We start from the raw sequence: 22,300 nt of genomic DNA, 5'->3' as shown, positions 1-22,300 counted from the left end.
TTCTTCATTTACACAATAATATATATATATATATATATGTATATATATATATATATATATATTATTGTTCAGGGCAGAAATAATTGAGGTCTTAAATCAACAACGAAATATTGACAGCACTACACTAACTAACTACACTTAAACCATAAGTAACAGTCAAATTTTGTCATGAATTAGGTAAGAAAAACATATTGAAAGGAAAAAAAATACTCCTTTATCTTTTCTTCAAAATGTCTTGTAAGTCCCTGCTTGCTTATGCCTTTCAAATGCCAAAATGAAAACCCATTAACATGTTTGCTATTAGTACAAGGTGTGTCAGCTTTGCGGTAAACGAAACACATGTGAATGTTCGCCCTCACAAATGTCTTATTAATCTAAAAATCTAGCCAAGTTGATAGCCGAACACAAAACTAAATACAAAGGTTTGATAAAGTTTATTATTTACTCCGAGAAACAAATGAGGAAAGCATGCATTTCATTGACTACTTGTTGGGCGTGTTTATTTACGATGAAACGTACCTTGTGATAGAAACGCAGCCGGAGTACTTTTGTCCGGCGCTTTCTCCTTCCAATCCTCGGTCAAATTCAAACTTTTTCTTCACTTGAAATCTATCCATGAAAAGAAGCCGAGCTGCTTGAATTCTTGCGCCAAGAAGTATAAAGTCACCCAACGGCAATGTGAAAGACTGGTGGAGAGCTTGCCAAGACACATGAAAGTTGTGATTTTAAATCAAGGTTAGTCCACCAAATATTGATTTCTGAACTCTTCCTAAGTTAAAGCATTAGTATTGTGTAGTTTAAAAATGAATATGAGCTTGTTTTCTTTGCATTATTCGAGATCTGAAGACACTGCATCTTTTTTGCTATTTTGACCAATTGTCATTTTTCTGCAAATAAATGATTCAAATGACAATATTTTTATTTGAAATTTGGTAGGAATGTTGCCAGTAGGTTATAGAATAAAACAAAAATGTACATTTTACTTGAACACATACCAATAAATAGTAAAACCAGAGAAACTGATAATTTTGAAGTGGTCTCTTAATTTTTTCCGCGGCTGTATACTACGTACATCGACCTAATGCTGGCTGTGTACAACCCCTGTTGTTTCCCTTCCCTTTCTGCAAAACAACCCTCCCCCTTCCCCCCTTCCTATTTCCACCAGGCCGACCTCAAGCAGATGGGTCCCCCCTTATGTGCCGTGGTTCTGCTTAAGGTTTCTTCCTGCCTAACAGGGAGTTTTTTCTTGCCCCTGTTGCCATTGTGCTTGCACTAAGGGGGTTCAGGCTCTGGGCTCTGTAAAGCGCCTAGAGGCAATTGTATTGTTATGGCGCTATATAAATAAAATTGAATTGAATTGAAATTTTATTGAATGTCCTTAAACTTCAAATACCCTTCAAATACCCTTCAAATACCATGCCACTACTCTGTTTAATTTGTTCCAACTAGAGAAGTGTTCTAATAGCTGTTTTGTTGTGGTGCTCCTTTTCACCTCTGGGTCATCCTAAGCGAGTGACAGGGACTCCATAGAGTTTGAGGTCATTCCTCTTCCGTCCTCCACAGAAACGTTGGTCCCTGGATCCATGCTTTGCACTTGACCAATGTGCTTGCACTCACAACTCTTGATGAAATGACAGCTGGGTTCAGTTTGGTTCCATTTTGATACATCTGTGTTGTCCCTTATGAGAGACATTCTATTTTCCACAAAAGTGTGAAATCTTGTTTGGTCATTTGTTATTTATATACAGACTGTCCTAAAGGTTGAATGACTCAGCTTTAACAACTTCTTAGCATTTTGTCCACTTTAACAGCCAGTGCTGCAGCTGCCAATTCTATGCCAGGGATGGTCATCTGTTTTAAAGGAGCTACTCTTGCTTTAACATGCATGAAGGACACATGCACCATATGATTGTCAGCAGTCATTCTGAGGTAACTTATGGTACCGTATCCACGATCACTGGTGAAGATCATCAATCCATCTTCTCCATTCATCAGATGCAGCTTGAGGTATTCTGCTCTCCCAGTCATGCTTAATTCTGCAGAGTTTCTGAAGAAGCAATTTTGCAGGTAGAGTGTGAGGGCACAAGAATCCAAGTGAGTCATAGATTGAGCTCACTATCGATAGCATGTTCCTTTGAGTGTTGAGTTATCTTTCACAATAATGTTAAACTTAAACATGTCATCCTCTACACTCCATAACAATCCAAGTGCTCTTTCTTCTGGTAATTTGTCTCTATCTAGATCCAGTTCCCTGACCTCATGGGCTCTGTCCTCCTTTGGAATTTGTGCCTGAACAGATCATCCATTTGGTCAGACAAAATTCCCCCTTTTGACGCAAAGATGTAAGCTCCTTGACCTGCTCTACTGCTTCCTGTTCAGATGACAGGGACTTCAAGCAGTCATCAACATTTAAATTATTCTCAATAGTTCTTATTACCCTGGGATGGAATGAGCTCTTGTTGTGTCTAACTGTCTGTTTTAGTGCAAAGTTTGCACAACTTGGAGATGATACTGCTCGAAAAAGGTGCACCAACGTGTGAGGCTCAACTGGAGGCTTACCAACATCACCATTAGGCCACCACAAAAATCTCAAGAAGTCCACATTGGATGTGGCACTCTAACTTGATGAAACATTGCCTGAATATCTGGCATACGAAAAGCTATTGCTAAATTAGGCCAGTTTGCATTTGGGATCCTCCAAAAGAGATGAATGCAGCTAATGTCTGTTAATTAAAGAGACAGCATCCACTAACCTCAGTTTCTGCAGTCTGCAATGGGAATCCTCCAGTAAAGCACACAGCTGAGTCAATCCCAAGGCTTTTGGTATGTGCCTCCTCAGATTCAGCTCAGTCATGAGTAAGGGGTTTGAACCCACAGCTGAAGCCACAGCAGCACAGGCTTCCTCAGCAGCACTCCCCTTCAGGTACCTGTAAAAATCGAGATAATAAACATATCTGTTGTCTGACACAAAACATCATCACTGGTGTTTAAAGAAAAAAAAAACACAAAAACATTACAACTTCTACCAAAGCAGCCTTTTACGAACATTAAAAAAGCATTAAAAAAGCAAACTAAGAGGTCACATATGTGTTTTTCTCATGGGGAAGGAAGCACTGATACCCACTGTAGTCTATTGATTCAATATGTCTGCTTGGCTTGGTGCAACAGCTTTAAATCCTACAGGCTCAGTTTTCATTTCAACAGCTGAGCTCATCCTGTCATTTTCAATATAATGTTCATCTATGGTCATTGCTGATGCCCCTAAGTCAGCAGTTTGACATAATATGAGGTGTGGATATTAAATAAAGAGAATAATGGTTTAAATAAATTGCATTGAAGAAGTCGTATTCTTATATACTTGTTATTACAGTCTCATTATTTTTCATTTGAAACTCTTTGCATAAAAGCCTTGGTCTTGATAGACATTTACCTGAGATTTTTCAGGTTACACTGCGTGTCATCCTGTAGGTCTAAAAGCAGTTTGACTCCTGATTTCCCTGGATCATTTCCTCTGAGATCCAGCTCTCTGAGATGATGGGATTTATCCTCAAGGCTGAAGCCAGACTAGCATAGCCCTCCTCTGTGATACTGCAGTCTGAGAGTCTAAAGTGAAAATATAGTCATAATTTAGTTAAGGCAAACACAACAAAACATTTTCAGTCGATTTAAAGTGAGAACATTATCATAGCCAAATTCAGGGCATAATTTCTACTGAGGCAATTCAAAGAAAAACACAACTAAACAATACAGTGTATTTCAAGAACAGCCATTTTTGTAGCCAAATTGAAGGGATCAGCAGTTTACTATGTGAGGTACATTGGAGGACAGAGTATTTGAAACGTTGAAAGGTGATATTACCGCAGTTCAGTTCAGTTCAAAAAGCATGGTGAAGGTCCCATTGTTAATTAACTGAATAATTATTTTTAAACATTTTTTCAGATATAAAAGAGTCATCCAGATTGTCTATGAAACGGTTTGTGATCTTGTGGTTTTTCTGATACTCTAAACATTTTATTTTCATCTGAGTGCTTGGCCCAAAATATAATTGAAATAACTTTCGTATGACCTTGTATAGCAAGCTGTTAGCATGGAAAGGAAAAATCTTTAAGTCCATGTATGTCTGAAACATTACATGATTTGGAAAACTGTGTAAGAAATACAGTTTCTCTATCTATAATAATTGGGAGCTCTGAAGCCTTCCTCTGTAATATTGCAGTTTCTCAGGCTGTAGAGAGGAAAGGCTAACAAATTCTGCATGTGTGTGTGAAAGTTTGTAGTGTGTGTTTATGTGTTTGTAAGTGTGTGTGTCTAAGTGTGTGTGTGTAAGAGTGTATTTGTTGTGTGTTCATAAGTATGTGTGTGTGTGTGTGTGTGTGTCCGTCTGTCTGCCATCCGTCCATCCGTCCGTCTGTCCATCCCTCTGTCTGTGTTTCTTAAGTGAGTGTGTGTCTGTGTATAAGTTTGTCTCATGAAGATGGAGTGAGATATATGAAATGTTTATTGCTGAATTCATATTATCCCTTTACATGTGAACAGCTTGACAATTCACTATCACTGTCAAATTCACTCATAGCAACTCAGTATTTGGTGTTGTTATACTCACTCTAGTTTTTCCAGTTGACAGTTAAGATCCTCCAGAAGAGAAGAAAGATGCTTCACTCCTGAGTCTCCTGCTTCATTCCCACTCAGCTGCAGTTCTCTGATGTGTGAGGGGTTTGATCTCAGTGCTGATGCAAGATAACTGAAGTCTCCCTCTGTAATATTGCAGTTTCTCAGGCTGTAGAAAGGAAAGGAAAAAAAATCTCTGTTTGTGTGTGTAAACGTTTATAGTGTGCGTGTCTGTGTGTGTCTTAGTGTGTGTGTCTTAGTGTGTGTGTGTGTGTGTGTGTGTATTTAAGTGTGTGTGTGTATATAATTATGTGTGTGTATGTCTCTGTGTGTGTAAATGTTTGTAGTGTGTGTTTGTGTGTTTATAAGTGTGCGTGTCTGTGTGTGTCTAAGTGTGTGTCTATGTGTGTGTGTGTGTGTGTGTGTGTTTGTGTAAGAGTGTATTTGTTTGTGTGTGTGTGTGTGTGTTCATAAGTATGAGTGTGTGTGTGTTTGTGTGTATGTGTGTGTGTGTGTGTGTTTGTGTGTGTGTGTGTATGTGTGTGTGTGTGTATGTGTGTGTGTGTCCGTCCGTCTGCCATCCGTCTGTCCGTCCATCCGTTCGTCCGTCCATCCGTCTGTCTGTGTTTGTAAGTGAGTGTGTGTTTGTGTATAAGTTTGTCTCATGAAGATGGAGCGAGATATATGTGTGTGTAAATGTTTGTAGTGTGTGTTTGTGTGTTTATAAGTGTGCGTGTCTGTGTGTGTCTAAGTGTGTGTCTATGAGTGTGTGTGTGTGTGTGTGTGTGTAAGAGTGTATTTGTTTGTGTGTGTTTGTTCATAAGTATGAGTGTGTGTGTGTTTGTGTGTGTGTGTGTGTGTTTGTGTGTGTGTGTGTGTGTCCGTCCGTCTGCCATCCGTCTGTCCGTCCATCCGTCCGTCCGTCCATCCGTCTGTCTGTGTTTCTTAAGTGAGTATGTGTTTGTGTATAAGTTTGTCTCATGAAGATGGAGCGAGATATATGAAGTGTTTACTGCTGAATTCATATTATCCCTTTACATGTGAACAGCTTGACAATTCACTATCACTATCAAATTCACTCATAGCAACTCAGTGTTTGATGTTTTTATACCCACTCTAGTTTCCCCAGTTGACAGTTAGGATCCTCCAGAAGAGAAGAAAGATGCTTCATTCCTGATTCTCCTGCTTTATTCCCACTCAGCTGCAGCTCTCTGATGTGTGAGGGGTTTGATCTCAGTGCTGATGCAAGAGAACTGAAGCCCTTTTCTGTAATACTGCAGTATGTCAGGCTGTAGAGAGAAGGAGACAAACATATTTAATATCAGTTGACTGTTAGCACATCCATGCATAATAATACTTACCACAGTAAACAATTACTTAATAGTCATAATCAGGAGTCTAAATATAAATATATGTATGATAGTCTTTCCATCTGAGCATTTGTCCCAAAATGTGCTTTAACTTGTTACTGCTTTAACGCCCCCTAATGGACCCGCGGGCGGGCCCGTACTGGATAAATCGCCAAAACAAATCCTGAAAATTCTATTTCTGAAAATATGATTCAAACTCCCATTTAATATTTTTTTGTGGTAATCCAACTATGTGTAAACCGATTTTCAGTTGTCTACATGCATCCGTTACAAATAAATACAATTTTAAACACACCATGACACATCCTCATTTTTTACATATGGAGCAGCCTCCTCCCATAACTAAGCCATTTAAATGTGTTTCTGCATTATCCGTACCTTGAATAACGTTATAGAACATTCATTTACCTTCAAAACATCTAAAAAAACAGACTTGAACTGCATGGTTATGTCCATAAAGTTGTTCAGTCACTTGCTCACAACATTGAGAAAAAACGTTCACTTTCTTGTATGTTTCTGATGACGATCTCCTCGCTCTCTTCCTGACAACACTACACAAAGTTATCACGTGATGTTATATATAGTTACAAAGCTTAAGACCCCCTCTTTCAGAATCTTTGGATTTTATTGGCTGTTAAACACATGTTTGTCATGAGTGACAGGCATTACCACCAATGGCATCAGCTCTCAATCATGAAGCTGCTCAGGCATGTCCTATCATATCACTTTACACTTCTTGTAAGACTTCTCAGTAGTGATTGACACCTGTTTCACCGAATAAAAGAGATTCTACCAAAAAAGTAGGTAGGTCATTTGCCCTGATTGCTCAGTCCTGGAGTTTAGATTTTTGAAAGCGTAACTCAAGAGTCTCAGCTGCGCTCCCGGTGCGTAAATGGGCCATTTTGTTTACCTTCAAATGCGCACAGCAAGTGGTTTGGTCCACACGATCCTGAGGGCTTGTTTGTGCATATTTTTGGCTGCAATTTGTCTCCCTTGTACTCATCCATCATGGCAAGACGAGGATTGCAGATGAGTGAAATACATGGGATGATTTTTGATGATTTTCGGGGAAGCCAGTGGACTCAGCATGGACTAGCATGCTAGCATGGACTAGCATGCTAGCATGGACTCAGAGGAAGAGTGAATGGAATCGATGCCATCCTCGATGCGTAAGTAATTTAAACCAATTACTTTTCAGTGCATACCAGTAAGCTATGCATATGCCTTATTCTCTTTAGTGCTTTATTTTTTTATCATTGTGGGATGTAGTTTGCTAGTAATGGATATTGGTTAGCATGCTGCTGCTGTATTTACGTAGCTGCAATGTAGGCTACAACATACTAACATAGCACAGCCTGCTTCTTGCCTCAAAATGCATAGAAATGTTTTATTTACATATGCTAAATGCATAATGCCTATGTTATTATCACACTTCAGCTTGACTATGGTGTTTTTTACATATGTTTACATTTTACATATTTGTGCATTAGCTTAGTAAATAACATGAAGCAAAATTCAATTGTAAGGCATGACCCAGTCAAACTATTTATATTGTCCAACGTTTTTATCTTGCAGTGACCCAGCCCCAGCTCCAGCTCCAGCTCCAGCTCCAGCATCACCCTCACCCCCACCACCACCCCCGTCGCCACCACCACTACTACCAGCTGCACAGCCTCCAACAGTGACACAATCCAATTTCAAAAGAAATTATAATCTTAGTCTAAAATGGAGTTATATATGTCTGTACAACGAAAAAAAACGATATACAATGAGAACATTTTTTTTATGCATTTGGAGAGCTTGGAGAGGTTTTGGACACTTGGAGACGCCTGAATGCACCATTTAGATATTGCTGTGCAACACCTGGACATTTTTAGATATCTGCTCCAAACTTTGTACTTTGTTTCTCAGGAACATGTTGAATCAGGAAATATAGAACATGACAGAATTTTCTTCCCTTGAAACCATCCACACACTGTCAAACATAAAAATGAAAGGCGTTTTTTACATTTTTGACATTTTGTTCTGTATATGATGCTTTGAAATTGATACTTAATGATGAAAATAAAAGTCAGGAGGTGAATGCATGTCTTGGCCCATTTGTCTTCTTCAATTTAAGATATGAATGATCTTTGTATCATGTGTACAACTTCAGATATTGAGTGTTATTATGTGTAAGTACAAATCGTTCCAAATTAAGGCGAAATATCCCACTGCAGTAACAGGTTAATTAGAAATTTTAGGAATAAGAGGACATTGTTATTGTATTTTCATCTGCTTACTTATCCTGTGTGCTAAGGCCTACAGGATGCATACTCTCTTGCTGAGGCAAACCTCCTGTTATTGTTCTGATAGTCATGCACACTGCTCTTCTCTCAAGGACATGTTCTGAGATCACTGCTGTAACTTCTGAAGAGATGGGACGGGAGAATACCGCCCTTTGTCTGTCATGAAATCTGTTTTTTTTTACTCAAATAAGGCTGGCCGTGCCCAGCTCATCTTTGATGTTTGTTCATGAAGTTTGTTCATGATATTTGGTTGCGACACATCTCCCTCTTTTGCAAAGCGCTGAAATTCTGTTTGCTGGTCTCTGTCTCATTAATATTAACGTCTTGATATTCATTTATCTAACAGCTTGATATGAGTTTCATAAACTGAGAGAACTTCTGCAATTCTTTCAGTGAGCTTTTAACATTGAAAGGGAGGCTCTCTCCTATGTGTGTCTGAAACGGTACATGAACATTTGAAACTACCGTCTGAATATTAGTGTTGTGCTTCTAAAACAATTAAAAGATCAGACAAAATGTTTTTTCGTGTATAAGAAGCTGGGTTTCCATCTAACTTTCATCAGGAGTAAACAGGAGTCATCTAGGAAACCAGATTTTCCATGAAACAGTTTTTGGCATTTCATGATACTCTAACATTTTTTTCCATCTTGGCATTTGTTCTTGTACCGTATGTACCTCATATATGTTTTGAAAACTGAGACAACTTCCATAGTTCGTTCAGTGATCTTTTATTATTGAAAAGGAGGATATTTAAGTCTATGGGCCCTATCTTGCGATCAGAAACGCAAGTAGGATGGCGCCAAACGCAAGTAGCTGTGTGGGCGGCTCTATGGCGCAGTTGCTATTTTAATGGCGGAAAAAACACAAGGAGGTTACTCAGCCATAGGTGTGGTTTGGGCGTAATATGCAATAAACCAATCAGAGCGTCATCTCACATTCCCTTTAAGAGCGAGGAGCGCATATTGCAAAGCGGCTTGTTATCGTAATGGCGGAATTACCGGGAGGAAGACCGTGAGGCCACCAGAGCGTGTGTTATGAGAAACAATCACGGCAATATTTCCCCATGCTTGTTTGGAGAAATGGTTCTACTTTTCATTTCTCGTTTGTATTTTTTTCAGTTACTAGCATTCGTTTTTTGGTGGCAACATATTTGAAATAAAAGTCACAAAAACATACTTTCCGATGTTTTGGGTTCACCCCTTACTGAATCACTAGGTTATGTATGCATGGTAATAATATTGCACCCATCGGCACATGCAGTTCAACCTCACGTCTTCTAAAGTCCTCTAATCTATCCTCATTTATGTCATTGACACATCCATGATTCATGGCAATGTTGTGTAAAACACTGGGGGGCCACGTATGTGAATATGGGTGCAGTCTATAGCGCCAAGGACGCCAGGGAACCCATACTTCTGTACCCGATTCAGCACCTTCTGCGGCAGATGCACCCCCTCGAGGGAGTGCGCACCACTCGCTTGATCGGAAAGGAAAGCAGTTCGCCTAAACAAACGCAGGGAAAAATACTATACTACGATTTCATTATTTGTGAAAGAGATGGAAGAGAAGAACACAAGTGATAACAGTCTTTAGAACTGTTCTAAAGAGTACAAACAACCAATGTTTTTCTTCCAAAAACCTTGGATAATAGCGAACGCAAAAGAACACCTATTTGTTAAGTGGAAATATATAGCCTACCCCAGCCATGACTACAAAATGAATTAACTTAATTTTCCTTTGAGCAAGTTGAATGTATTTGATTAAATCTCTCGTGTAGACGACAGAAGTATAGTGTAGCCTATAGGTCCTATACTGTGCGGGCAAGCACATGTGCCCTTAAAATAGCGTTCTGAATACGCGTTACAGACTTTAGACATTGTGCCCCAGCTTTTTTGTGGTCAATGGCGCACGGCGTTGTTTTGAAACTGCAAAAATACCACTTGCGCCAGAGAAACGCCTTCTCTGTTCCGCCCCCGACCATGTCGACGCAAGTTCATGTCGACGCAAGTTCATTTCGAAGCGCGCCTCTGGAGGGAAAATCGCGCTGTGCACCGGGTGCAAGATAGGAATGATACATGCGTCGGTGACAATGTCACTTGCGCTGGGTGCAAGATAGGGCCCTATGTGTGAAAATAGAAAATACTTTGTCTCATAATGAGGATGCTTTTCATGTATAGTCTTCAAAGTTTATTTTATCAATAAAATTTAAATGTTAAAATTAACCCACAAAATTAATTTCTAGGGAATACTGAAGAATCAAAATGTTTTACCTGAGTGTCTCCAGTGCACAGTTTGGGTTCTCCAGTCTGCTACAGAGTTCTTGGACTCCAATATCTCCAATACTGTTGTCACTGAGATCCACATTTTTCAGTTTTGAAGATGGTTTGCTGAGGATACATGCCAGTGTTGTACAGCTCCTTTCAGTGAGCCCACAGCTATTGAGCCTTGAGGGAAAAACAGCCACCAGTGACTATAAGCTCAATGAAAAGGACACTGCTGCCATCTGTATTAGAGTTGTGCTTCTAGACCAATTAAAAAATCAGACATGATGTTTCACCACATATCAGAATTAAAAATGGACACTAAGGAGTTGTTAAAAATCTGTGGGCAACTTTCACAGGAAAATGTGATAAGAGCAACAAATGCTGATTTAATTCAAACTTAATCACATTATACTCTATGACAATAGTGAGATAATCCACCCCTTCTAATCAATCACATGTTTATTAGAATAGTTGCATTAGAATACTGTTCAATTTCAAGTGTTTATTGTCAGGGTTTATCACTCAAATGGTCTAAATGTGTAATAAAATGTTGGATGGAAACACAGCTAGAGTCATTAACCCCTCTCATCTTGAAATACAGACTGCCATCATACTTACTGAGCCTTTTGAGATTCCTCTACTACTGGCTGCAGCCTTAAAAGACCTTCATCAGATCTGATGTACTTCTTCAAGTCAAACACGTCCAGCTTCTGTTCTGATGTCAGCAGCACAAACACTAGAGCTGACCACTGGGCAGGTGAGAGTTCAGCTCCAGAAATAGACCCAGCACTCAGCAACCTCTGGACCTCTTCCACTAAGGAGTGATCATTGAGTTCATTCAGACAGTGGAAGAGGTTGATGACCCTTTCTGATGAAGGAACCTCCCTGATCTTATCCTTAATGTAACTGATTGTTTCTTCATTGCCCTTCTTATTTTGTCCTCTCTGTAGTAGGCCATGCAGGAGAGTCTGGTTAGACTCCAGAGAGAGGCCGAGAAGGAAACGGAGGAATAGGTCAAAGCGTCCATCTTCATGCTCCAAAGCCTTGTCCACAGCACTCTTGTGTAAGATGATCATGGATTTCTTCATTGAAGGAGCTTGGTGTCTGGATGTCCTTGTTACAGGAGACCGCCAACTCCTCCATGTCCGTTTCTGCTGAATCAATATTCCATGAGTTTGGTGTGTGGATATTATGTCTTTTCCTTCAACTGCCATCATCAAAAACACATACAAAGCTGCAAGATACTCCTGGACACTTAAATGCACGAAGCAGAACACCTTTCCTTGATAAAGCCCTGATTCTTCTCGAAAGATCTGGGAGCAGATGCAAGAGCATACTGCTGCCTCTCTGACATCAATGCCACATTCTTTTAGGTCTTCTTAATAAAAAATCAAATTACCCTTCTCTAACTGTTCATAAGCCAACTTCCCAAGACCAAGGATAACTTCCTGGTTCCACTGTGGATCAAGGTCATGCACATTTTCAAACTTTAGGCTCCTCTGTTTGGTTTGAAAAATTAGGAAATAGGTATACATCTCTGACAAAGTCTTTGGGACCTGTCCGCCTCCTGAAGAGCCAAGAATCACTGTAAGAACAGTAGCAGCAATCCAGCAGAACACTGGTATGTGGCACATAATGTGGAGGCTCCTTGATGATTTGATGTGAGAGATGACTTTGCTGGCAAGATTCTGATCACTGATCCTCTTCGTGAAGTACTCCTCCTTCTGTGGGTCATTGAACCCTTGTACCTCTGTGACCCGATCAACACACTCAGGCGGGATTTGATTGGCTGCTGCTGGTCGAGAGGTAATCCAAAGTAAAGCAGAGGGGAGCAGATTACCCTTGATGACATTTGTTAGGAGTACGTCCAATGAGGTGACTTTTGTCACATCACTCAAACTTTCATTATTCTGAAAGTCTAGTTGGAGTCGACATTCATCCAGACCATCACAGATGAACAACACTTTGCACTTCCCTTGGCTGGGAAAAGTTGACTGCTTTATTTCTGTGAAAAAGTGGTGGAGGAGATCCATCAAAGAGAGCCGTTTTTCTCTAATGAGGTTGAGCTCCCTAAAAAGCAGTGGAAATATGAAGTGGATATCCTGGTTTTCTTTTCCTTCTGCCCAGTCCAGGATGAACTTCTGAACTGAGACGGTTTTACCAATGCCAGCCACTCCTTTTGTGACGACACTTCTGATTGGTTTGACCTGGTAAGGTAAGGGTTTAAAGATGTCACTGCATTTGATTGATGTCTCCTGTCCAGCTGGTCTCTTGGATTTTAACTCAATCTGTCTGACTTCATGCTCTTCATTTACTTTTCCACTTCCTCCCTCTGTGATGTAGACCTCTGTGTAGATATTTTCTAGAAGAGCAGAGCTTCCTTGCTTGGATATTCCTTCAGACACACTCTGGTACTTGTTCTTGAGATTTCCTTTTAGCTCAGTCTGACAAACTACATCCAGCTCATCTATTTCACAAAAAATGTAACATAATAATAATTTGTAAGCCACTGGCACCAAAAATTAATAATTACTTCGTTGCTAATGCAACTTATGATGCAAATAACTACAAATGCAAGAGTCTTACTTTATTGCAGTTTGTCAGCGATATCGCTCTGCTTCATATTCCTAAGGAAGTTCACTGCCATCTTCAGAGCCGCTTCTCTAGCTTCACTCTCATCATCCTCTTTACTCTCAAAGTTCTCTTGGTAATCTGGACTCAGCATCCTCTTGAATCTCTTCAGCTCCTTCTTCACAAAGGTGATGATCTTCTCCTCTAACACCTAAAGTACAAAAATCTGGTCACACTTGCATGTAATTATGCCATAAAACCAAAGTAACCGAACATTTACAGACAAACTGTCAAAAGTTTTGTAATGGAAGATATTTCACTGTATTGATGAAAGGGGAAAATATGACAGCAAGAGCTACTGTTATGGGTTCATCATTACACGCAGTTAATCATCACACATAATTCATCCATGACACGAGCATCGTTTGAGTCAATATGTTTTCTATGTAATAAAAGATGTTATGTCACCTAGTGAACACTGACATACGCTTTTCATAAATGTTACCCCCAGGATGCTGCGCTTGTCTAATGAGTGTCGTTTAGCACTGCCGGCTTTGCAGGTATGGCAATCTAGACTATTCTCATTCGAAATTCCACGCTGGTGGAACGAGCTGCCTAGCAATACCAGAGCAGGGGCATCCTTCTCTGCTTTTAAGAAGCTCTTAAAGTCCAAACTCTTCAGAGAGGTGAAGGTGATTTAAGATCCTCATTTAATTACCCTTCAACTAAAGTGTTATTGTGGTTTATAAGTATCGATATGTTATTACTTATTAATATGATAAATTATACAACACTGCTCTTTTGTAGTGTTGCTACTATGTTAGAAGGCATCTGTAAAGAGCAATTCAGCTTTTCACTTAGTTCACTCTTCACTGGGATTGATCTATGCTATGATGTAGCAGGAGCCATTGGGTTTACTGTGAGATAAGTCTGCTTTAACTGCTGCTTCTATCAAGAGATTGACTTGTAGTAGAGATATGATGTAGCAGTAGCCATTGGATTTAATGTGAGATAAGTCTGCTTTAACTGCTGCTTCTACTCAAGAGATTGACTTTTAGTAGAGACATGATGTAGCAGTAGCCATTGGGTTTAATGTGATATAAGTGTGCTTTAACTGCAGAACATCATGGAAAGGATAAGAAGCCACATGTAAATATGAGTATACAGTAAGGGAAATTTCCAAAAGTATCATTTTATATAAACTGCATCAGCCGTGGCCTACTGGTTAGGGTTTAGGGCTGGAAACCGTAGGGTGGCCGCTCACTGCAGCTCACTGCAGCTCACTGCTCCGGGTTAGTGTGCTTCACTGTGTGTATCACTACCCTGGGCCCTGTTCGGCGTACAACTGAAGCTAAGATAATTAATTTAGCTTGCGACATGAGATGTTATAGCTCGCTAAATGAGAACAGGCCAAGCCGGTCTGGCGACGTGCGCTAAAATACTTTATCGTCGAGTTAAATTATCCCAGGCTAAACTCGTCAGCTAAATTGCACGTGCACGTCCTGCTTCAAAAGGCAGGAAAGGTCGATCACCAAAACCATGATTTTATTTAACGGTACAATAGTCTAAACTCATAGAAAAAGACAATTTTTTTTCTCCACTGAGGCAGGATATGACCTTGAACGCGTTATAAATAATTCAAGACTATAATCATGTCAAAATTCAACACCGCCGCGGCTGCAACAGCAATATAAGAAACTGTCTATAGGCTGTCTAAGACGTGATATCTTTTCCGATGTCGAATATGTGACTTTGGTGCAGCGGTTAGAGCTCATGGATGGCAGGCAACAGGTCGCTGGTTCGACCCCCCTCGCCTCCGTAGTAATTGTAGTTTTACATCTCCTTTACAAATCGCTTTGAATAAAACCGTCTGCGAAATGACTAAATGTACATGTATTAATTCGAAATTCAATAAATTGAAGCAATGAAAATATATTGTTTGTATTTCTCTCTTCTTATCATGCATCCACCTTTTCTACAAAAATGTTATGCTGTGAAGTAGACCGAGGTAGACTTTATTCACTACTGCACAAAAACTAGACACGTTTGCAAAACTATATGTTTGCAATGATTGTAAGTTGCATTTCTTGATGACGTATGGTTAATAACATCGTGATTGTAGAAGGGACATAAAATCAAGATCTTAAACAACTTTCGCCAATACCTCCGTAAGGGAGATGGGTTACTGTCAATATAACACTGTCATATAAGCATCGCCGACATTACAAAAACGTAGGCTACCACTCACAAAAAAGGGAAAATGGATCTTGGCGGATCGCATAGAACTCTCTCCCTACGCTAATCAAACTACGTAATATGACTCCGTTTAGTCCTTGGTCAATGGGATCCCTCCTTTTGCCAGGTTTGTGGCAAGTTTAGACAGCTAAACTTAGTATAGCCTGCCCTGGAGCAGGTTAGTGCTAAGTGATATGTTACTATGGTAATTTATCAGAAGTTTCTTCGCCGAACCCGATAAAAGGGCATTCTCTTTTTTTAGCCTGGAATCTAGCTCGCTAAACCGCTTAGCGAGCGTCGCTGAACAGTACCCTGGATGGGTAAAATGCAGAGATAGAATTCAGAGTGTGTGTGAGTTACTATCACAGTCACCTAGTCACTAGTCACTAGGGCTCATTTCCATATGAACTGATTCCATTATCATTATTGCTGAATATTCCTGTGTTTGCTGCATATGAACTGTATTCATTATCATTACTGCTGAGTACGTCTGTGTTTGTTGCAAATTAACTGTATTCTTTCCCCCAGCATGCAATTCCCCATCACTTCAGTTATGATCAGTATTGTCAACTCTGGGCATATTCAGTATAGCACAGGGGGGTCAAACATATCGCCCGTGGGCTGGATCCAGCCCACTAGGGGGTCCAGCTCGGCCCGCCTGATGACTTTGCTAAGTGTGTATACTACGGAAAGACATAAATTGCATTTCTATAAAAGAAGATTCTATTCCTAAACAGTCCAAATATGACCACTTGCAAGGACAACTGAGAAGAGAGAAGATAAATCACCTGCTAGCAAGTCTAAAGAAACAACAGTCCGTTTTAACCCGGAGCCGAGAGATAAGTGATGCAGCAGTGGAAGCTAGCTACCTTATTGCCAACGAAATAGCATTAGCCTAAAAGCTATACTGTGAGGGTACGTTTGTGAAAACATGCATGCTGAAGGCTTCGGAAATCGTGTGCCCCGAGAACTGACAGGGTTAGCTTAACGAGGAATACTGTGACGGACAGGATTGCCGATCTTTCAGCAGATTTGTAAAGCCAAAAGAAGCATGAGGTATTTGACACTGAACATTGTGCAATATAATTGTCAATCAGCTGCTTCAGTACAAAAGAGATTGGTTTGATGGAACACTGTGGCTCATGCACCGCCCCAACTTTTTTTCAATGTACAAATTCTATATTTTCAAGGCAAGAAGGGCAACTGAACATCCTCACTAAATAGCTCCCACGTTTGTTTGTATTTTGTGGTGAGTCAGTTCAAGTGTAGATAACAACAAGTTTATTTCGTTAGTCAAATACAATATTTTTCAGTTCCAAATACCTGTGACTAAATGTTTTGCTCTGTAGATCAACTGTGATCTGCAGTTGTAATGTGTAAATGATAAACTGAAGTATTGGTGGAATTGCACTTGTTCTTAATACATTTCAAGGGTTGTGAGTCAGAATGTCTCTTAAGAATATGGAGGTTTATGAGAACAAACATTTTGTAATAGTTTTTTAATTGATCCAGTAATTGCTTCAAAAACGATGTATGCTCTGGACACAGCAGAGCGCATGCTGATCGCTTGACGACAAACGCTACACAAAGCGAGGGAGTCTGCAGAGGAGAACCCAGGCAGATGAACAGTGGGCTGATGTCTGAGTTTTTGGTCTTTATCTTTCTAGGTTATTGTAGAAAGACCTTAAAATAGGGTTTATCGTCCAAAAACTGATTTAGACATAGAGAAATATTGTCGTTTTGTATGCGTTATTGTGCTATGATTTTACTGGTCAGGGCCCTGTTCGGCGTACAACTGAAGCTAAGATAATTAATTTAGCTCGCGACATGAGATAATATAGCTCGCTAAATGAGAACAGGCCAAGCCAGTCTGGCGACGTGCGCTAAGATAAAAATGTGTCAAGTTAAATTGTCCCAGACTAAACTCGTCAGCTAAATTGCGCGTGCACATCCTGCTTCAAAAGGAAGGAAAGGTCGTTCACTAAAACCATGATTTTTTTGAACAGCACGATAGTCTAAACTCAAAGAAAAAGACTCATTTTTTTCTCTGCTAAGGCAGGATATGACCATGAACGCGTTATGAAGAATTCAAGACCATAATCATGTCAAAATCCAACACTGCCGCTGCTGCAACAGCAATATAAGAAACTGTCTATAGGTTGTCTAAGACGTGATATCTTTTCTTGTGGCAAATATGTGACTTTGGTGCAGCTGGTAGAGCGAATGGCTTGCATGCAGCAGATCACCAGTTCGACTCCCCTCACCTTCGTAAGAATTGTAGCTTTAAATCGTTTTGAATAAAACCGTCTGCTAAATTACTAAATGTGATTGTATTAATAACAAATTCAAGAAATTGAAGCAATGAAAAGAAATTGTGTTTTATCATGCATCCACCTTAATAATTTTCTACAAAAAGGATATGCTATGTATGGTGCAGTAGACTGAGACTTTATTCACTACTGCACAAAAACTAGACACGTTTGCAAAACTAAACGTTTGCAATGATGTAAGTTAAAGTAGGTAAAACAACTTTAGCCAATATCTCCATAATGGAGATGGGTTATGTGCTCAAATTTCTTGGGATCAAAGAAAACGTTAGTATTCATGTGCAAACTAAAAATCACGTCTCAGGCTGCGCATGAAAGTTAGTTCGGGTTTATCAACTGTACCAATGTCTCAACTGTACTAATACCACTGTCATATAATTATGAGTGCTTTGTTCTCCGCATCGCCGACATTACAAAAATGAAGGCTACCACTCGCAAGAAAGTGAAGACATTCAATGTTCGACGGTGGTGTATGCAATAAATGACTCGAGAAGGTCTTCCTTGTCGGGTGGATCGGTAGCGCTCATACAAGAACTCATCATGATGGAAAAATGGATCTTCTTGGCGTTCGCAAAGAACTCTTCCTACGCTAATCAAACTATAATATGACTCCTTGTCAATGGGATCCCTCCTTTTGGCGTGGGTGTGGCAAGTTTAGCCAGCTAAACTTTGGTTAGCCTGCCCTGGAGCAGGTTAGTGCTAAGTGATATGTTACTATGGAATTTATCAGAAGTTGCTTCGCCGAACCCGATAAAGGGGGGTTCTCTTTTTTTTAGCCTGGAATCTAGCTCGCTAAACCGCTTAGCGAGCGTCGGCGAACAGTACCCTGGCCCACTTCAGATCAAAGTGGGCAGTATGTGGCCCCTTAACTAAAATGACTATGACACCCCTGGTAAAGCAGTCCTGCATCCAAACCTGGAATATGTGTTTCAGGTCCTCTTGTTGAGACCTGGTAATCGGGTCACTGACAGCATCTGGGTCCCATTCCTGCATCTGGCCTCTGTGTATAAAGCTTTGAGTGGATAACAGTATTAAAGCCTGAAAGTGGGATACATCAGGTGCACAACAAGCCCCATGTTAATTCAGTACAACTGTGTATAATGCCTTGTTTAAAAAGCAGAATTAAATCAAATGCAGTTGTAGATTATTTATGTTTTTAACCCTAGCATCCATAATGTTCTATGGAGTCTGGTGAGACATTTGCAGTGAAATGATGTATGACAGATAGTGCTTCAAATATGGTGAGGGCAATACGAAGGGTTCAACAGGTGCATGGCTCAGTTCTTACATTTGGTTTTCACAGGTGAGTTGAAAGAGTTGAAAGAGAACCAAGGCGTAAAGACAAGGCACAAATGGATTGCAAGATCACTGCTTGTGTCCATCATTAAAACAAGGTTACTAGTGAGACTACATGAAGTTAAGAGGACGCTAGGGATTACAGTAAATGCTTTGGTGCATAATGTTTCCAACAAGTGGAATTTCACATTCCATAAGTTTTTTCAGAGAGACTGTCGTATTGAACATAAAATAGAATAAACAACACAAATTGATGAGCCAGCATTTCTGGCAAAATGTCTCGTGAATTATTTATGGCTCTGTACAAACCCCTATGTACAAAAGCCAGCACTGTGTTCTTACACTGGAGCTTTTGTGAACGCAAACACAGAATGGACAACTACAAGACCATGAGGAGCAATTTGCTGAATTTTACAAAAGGTGTATTGGATAAAAGTCATGGTGTCACGCCAGAGCTGCCCCCTTCGACTTCAACACGCTCACCTGCACCGCTTCCACAATCACTGAAGGTACTGATGGCCTGCACCTGTCACTCACACACTTAAACCCCTCGCTCCCTTCACTGAGAGTACTGATGGCCTGCACCTGTCACTCCAACACTTAAACCCCTCACTCCCTTCACTGAGAGTACTGATGGCCAGCACCTGTCACTCACACACTCACACACTCACTCCCTTCACTGAGAGTACTGATGGCCAGCACCTGTCACTCACACACTTAAACCCCTCACTCCCTTCACTGAGAGTACAGATGGCCTGCACCTGTCACTCCAACACTTAAACCCCTCACTCCCTTCACTGAGAGTACTGATGGCCAGCACCTGTCACTCACACTTAAACCCCTCACTCCCTTCACTCTGTGTCTGGCCTCGTCTGACAATGGGCTTGCAACCCACGACAACAGCGTTGACGATTCCTCGCACTACTCAGCCTCCTTGCTGGATTATTTTGACCGCCATGTAAAATATTCATGGAGTTAGAGCTAAATAAATCTTAACTATATAAACCTTGTGCCATGTTTGTTAAATTGCTTCACTTTCATCTTTGCGCTGTGAGTGAGCCCGATAGCAATTGGTTATTAATAAATATGCTAATCTACGTCTCAGGAGTCCTGAGATAACTTGAGTGTATTTTCACCTTTTCACATCATGCTGTAAGATGTGATAATTTACCTTTTCGCCCCTCCAGTCATTGATCCATCTGTGTCATCTTCATGTTGGAAGTTGATGCCACGTTCCTCTGACCGGTCACTCTTCATGGACACACAAGTGGGCACAGGTGATGGAGGTCTCTCATGATTGATTTGGCTGTGGTATAAAGGGCATCCATTATTTCCTAGGGCGCTGGCATGTTATACGTGTTGATTTATTGCAATTCTCCACCATGTTCTATCTTTATAATCTACATCTGCTATTTGTTTACATGTGAGATGTGATAATAATTATCTCAATTGTATTGGTATTGGTTCTTCTTTCCAGTTAAGCTTTGATCTTTGCAGAGCTTTAATATCCAGCCTCTTGTTAGTCTAAAACATATAGTCCTACTGAATATCCCACCGCTCATTCTCCAAAAATGGAACCTGATAAGTAGCGTAATCTCCTCTGCCAAAGAGGTACAGTGTATTTGTGTTGTCACATTCTTCTTGCTTTTTTATCTTGATCCTCTTAATTTACTCTTTAATTACATCATAATGTAAGCAGAGATAATTTACCTTTTTGCCCCTCCAGTCATTGATCCATCTGTGTCATCTCCATGTTGGAAGTTGATGCCACGTTCCTCTGACCGGTCACTCTTCATGGACACACAAGTGTGCGCAGGTGATGGAGGTCTCTCCTGATGCAATAGGCTCCTGTATAGAACAATATGAATTCACACAGTTTATATCAAATGTGTGTTCTAAATGTGTGTTCCTATGCTGAGTTAGAAAGAGAAAGGTATGAACATCAACATGTTCACTTCCCAAAGAGGGCATGCTTTACCTGAACTGTATGTGTCTTAGAATAAAAGCATCTCCCATATGAGAAGATGTGATGTGCGTTTGGAACTGTTATCTAAACATGTTATTTCAGCAAAACTTTCATTTTCACTCGAAAAACAAAAGAATCCAAGCAGTTTTAGTTTTAAGTTTATTCATGAAAGTGAAAAGAAAATGTGAAAGAGTTTTGGATGAGTTCTACTGAAATTAGATGAACCCAAGATGCCCCATAAGTAATAAAAAATGACCATTTCGTTTTTAGAGTGTACACACACACACACACACACAGAAAGTGAGAAACACACACACACACACACACGCACAGAAAGAGAGAGACACACACACACACACAAATCTACAAATGACTCTGTGAAGTTTTATCGAAGTTACCTTGAAGAGGAGCCCTTCACCTTCCCTCCTTCTGAAAGACTTGTTTTGGCTGATGTTTCCTCCATCCTTACAGGAGGGCTGGTATCATAAAAGGCTCACTGTTGATCTCATCTGGCATTATTCATAATCTCTCAGACCAGGCGTACTGAAGGAGAAGTTACCAGAGTAAAGGGTTTGGTGAGATTTCCTCTTTCTCCATCCAGTAGCATTAGAAGTATTAGCAGTAGCATACAGTTTCAATACATTAGAATACTTCCACATGCATTCATATACTATGTTTATGTGAAAAAGTGGCCAAAATCTCAGAGCAGTGGTAACTCAAACTGCACCCTCTTGAGGCTGTATACTTATACTCTTCAGACCCTTCAACTTTGTCTACACTGGTAACTGTTATACACCACCCACTCTTCAGACCCTTCAACTTTGCCTACACTGGTAACTGTTATACACCACCCACTCTTCAGACCCTTCAACTTTGTCTACACTGGTAACTGTTATACACCACCCACTCTTCAGACCCTTCAACTTTGCCTACACTGGTAACTGTTATACACCACCCACTCTTCAGACCCTTCAACTTTGCCTACACTGGTAACTGTTATACACCACCCACTCTTCAGACCCTTCAACTTTGCCTACACTGGTAACTGTTATACACCACCCACTCTTCAGACCCTTCAACTTTGCCTACACTGGTAACTGTTATACATTGTCCCATACATTTACACTGTCTAATATCTGTAATGCTGTTTCTGTATACTTGTGGGAGTCTCTGATGTTTCCATGTTAAGTTAGTTATGAGAAGTTAAGCCAGCTAAGTGAGTTTCAGATGACCACTGGAAACCCATCAGAAAGAAAAGCTCTTTCCCAGTCCTTTGACAGAAGCAGATGGATTTGCTTTGGGGGCGTGGCCAGGATAATGAGGCATTAGTTGCAGCTCATATGCTAACTCAACTGCAGTGCATCTGTCTGATACA

At 40.3% G+C, this 22,300-nt stretch overlaps 1 pseudogene across 1 annotated transcript; it reads right to left on the bottom strand.

Annotated features, from left to right (window-relative positions):
* Positions 1-3,470: 3,470 nt before the first annotated feature.
* Positions 3,471-18,656, bottom strand: LOC308381743 (NLR family CARD domain-containing protein 3-like; annotated as a pseudogene). The gene is made up of 6 exons: positions 18,579-18,656; positions 13,204-13,312; positions 11,154-12,997; positions 5,724-5,872; positions 4,604-4,777; positions 3,471-3,603 (listed from the first exon to the last, which is right to left on the bottom strand). The product of its transcript is annotated as an NLR family CARD domain-containing protein 3-like (transcript).
* Positions 18,657-22,300: the final 3,644 nt, after the last annotated feature.

Source organism: Sprattus sprattus (genome assembly GCF_963457725.1).
Source record: "Sprattus sprattus genome assembly, chromosome: 20".
Classification (NCBI taxonomy): domain Eukaryota; kingdom Metazoa; phylum Chordata; class Actinopteri; order Clupeiformes; family Clupeidae; genus Sprattus; species Sprattus sprattus.
The sequence above is the reverse complement of the archived record's forward strand: the minus strand, read 5'-3'. Positions and strand labels throughout refer to the sequence as shown.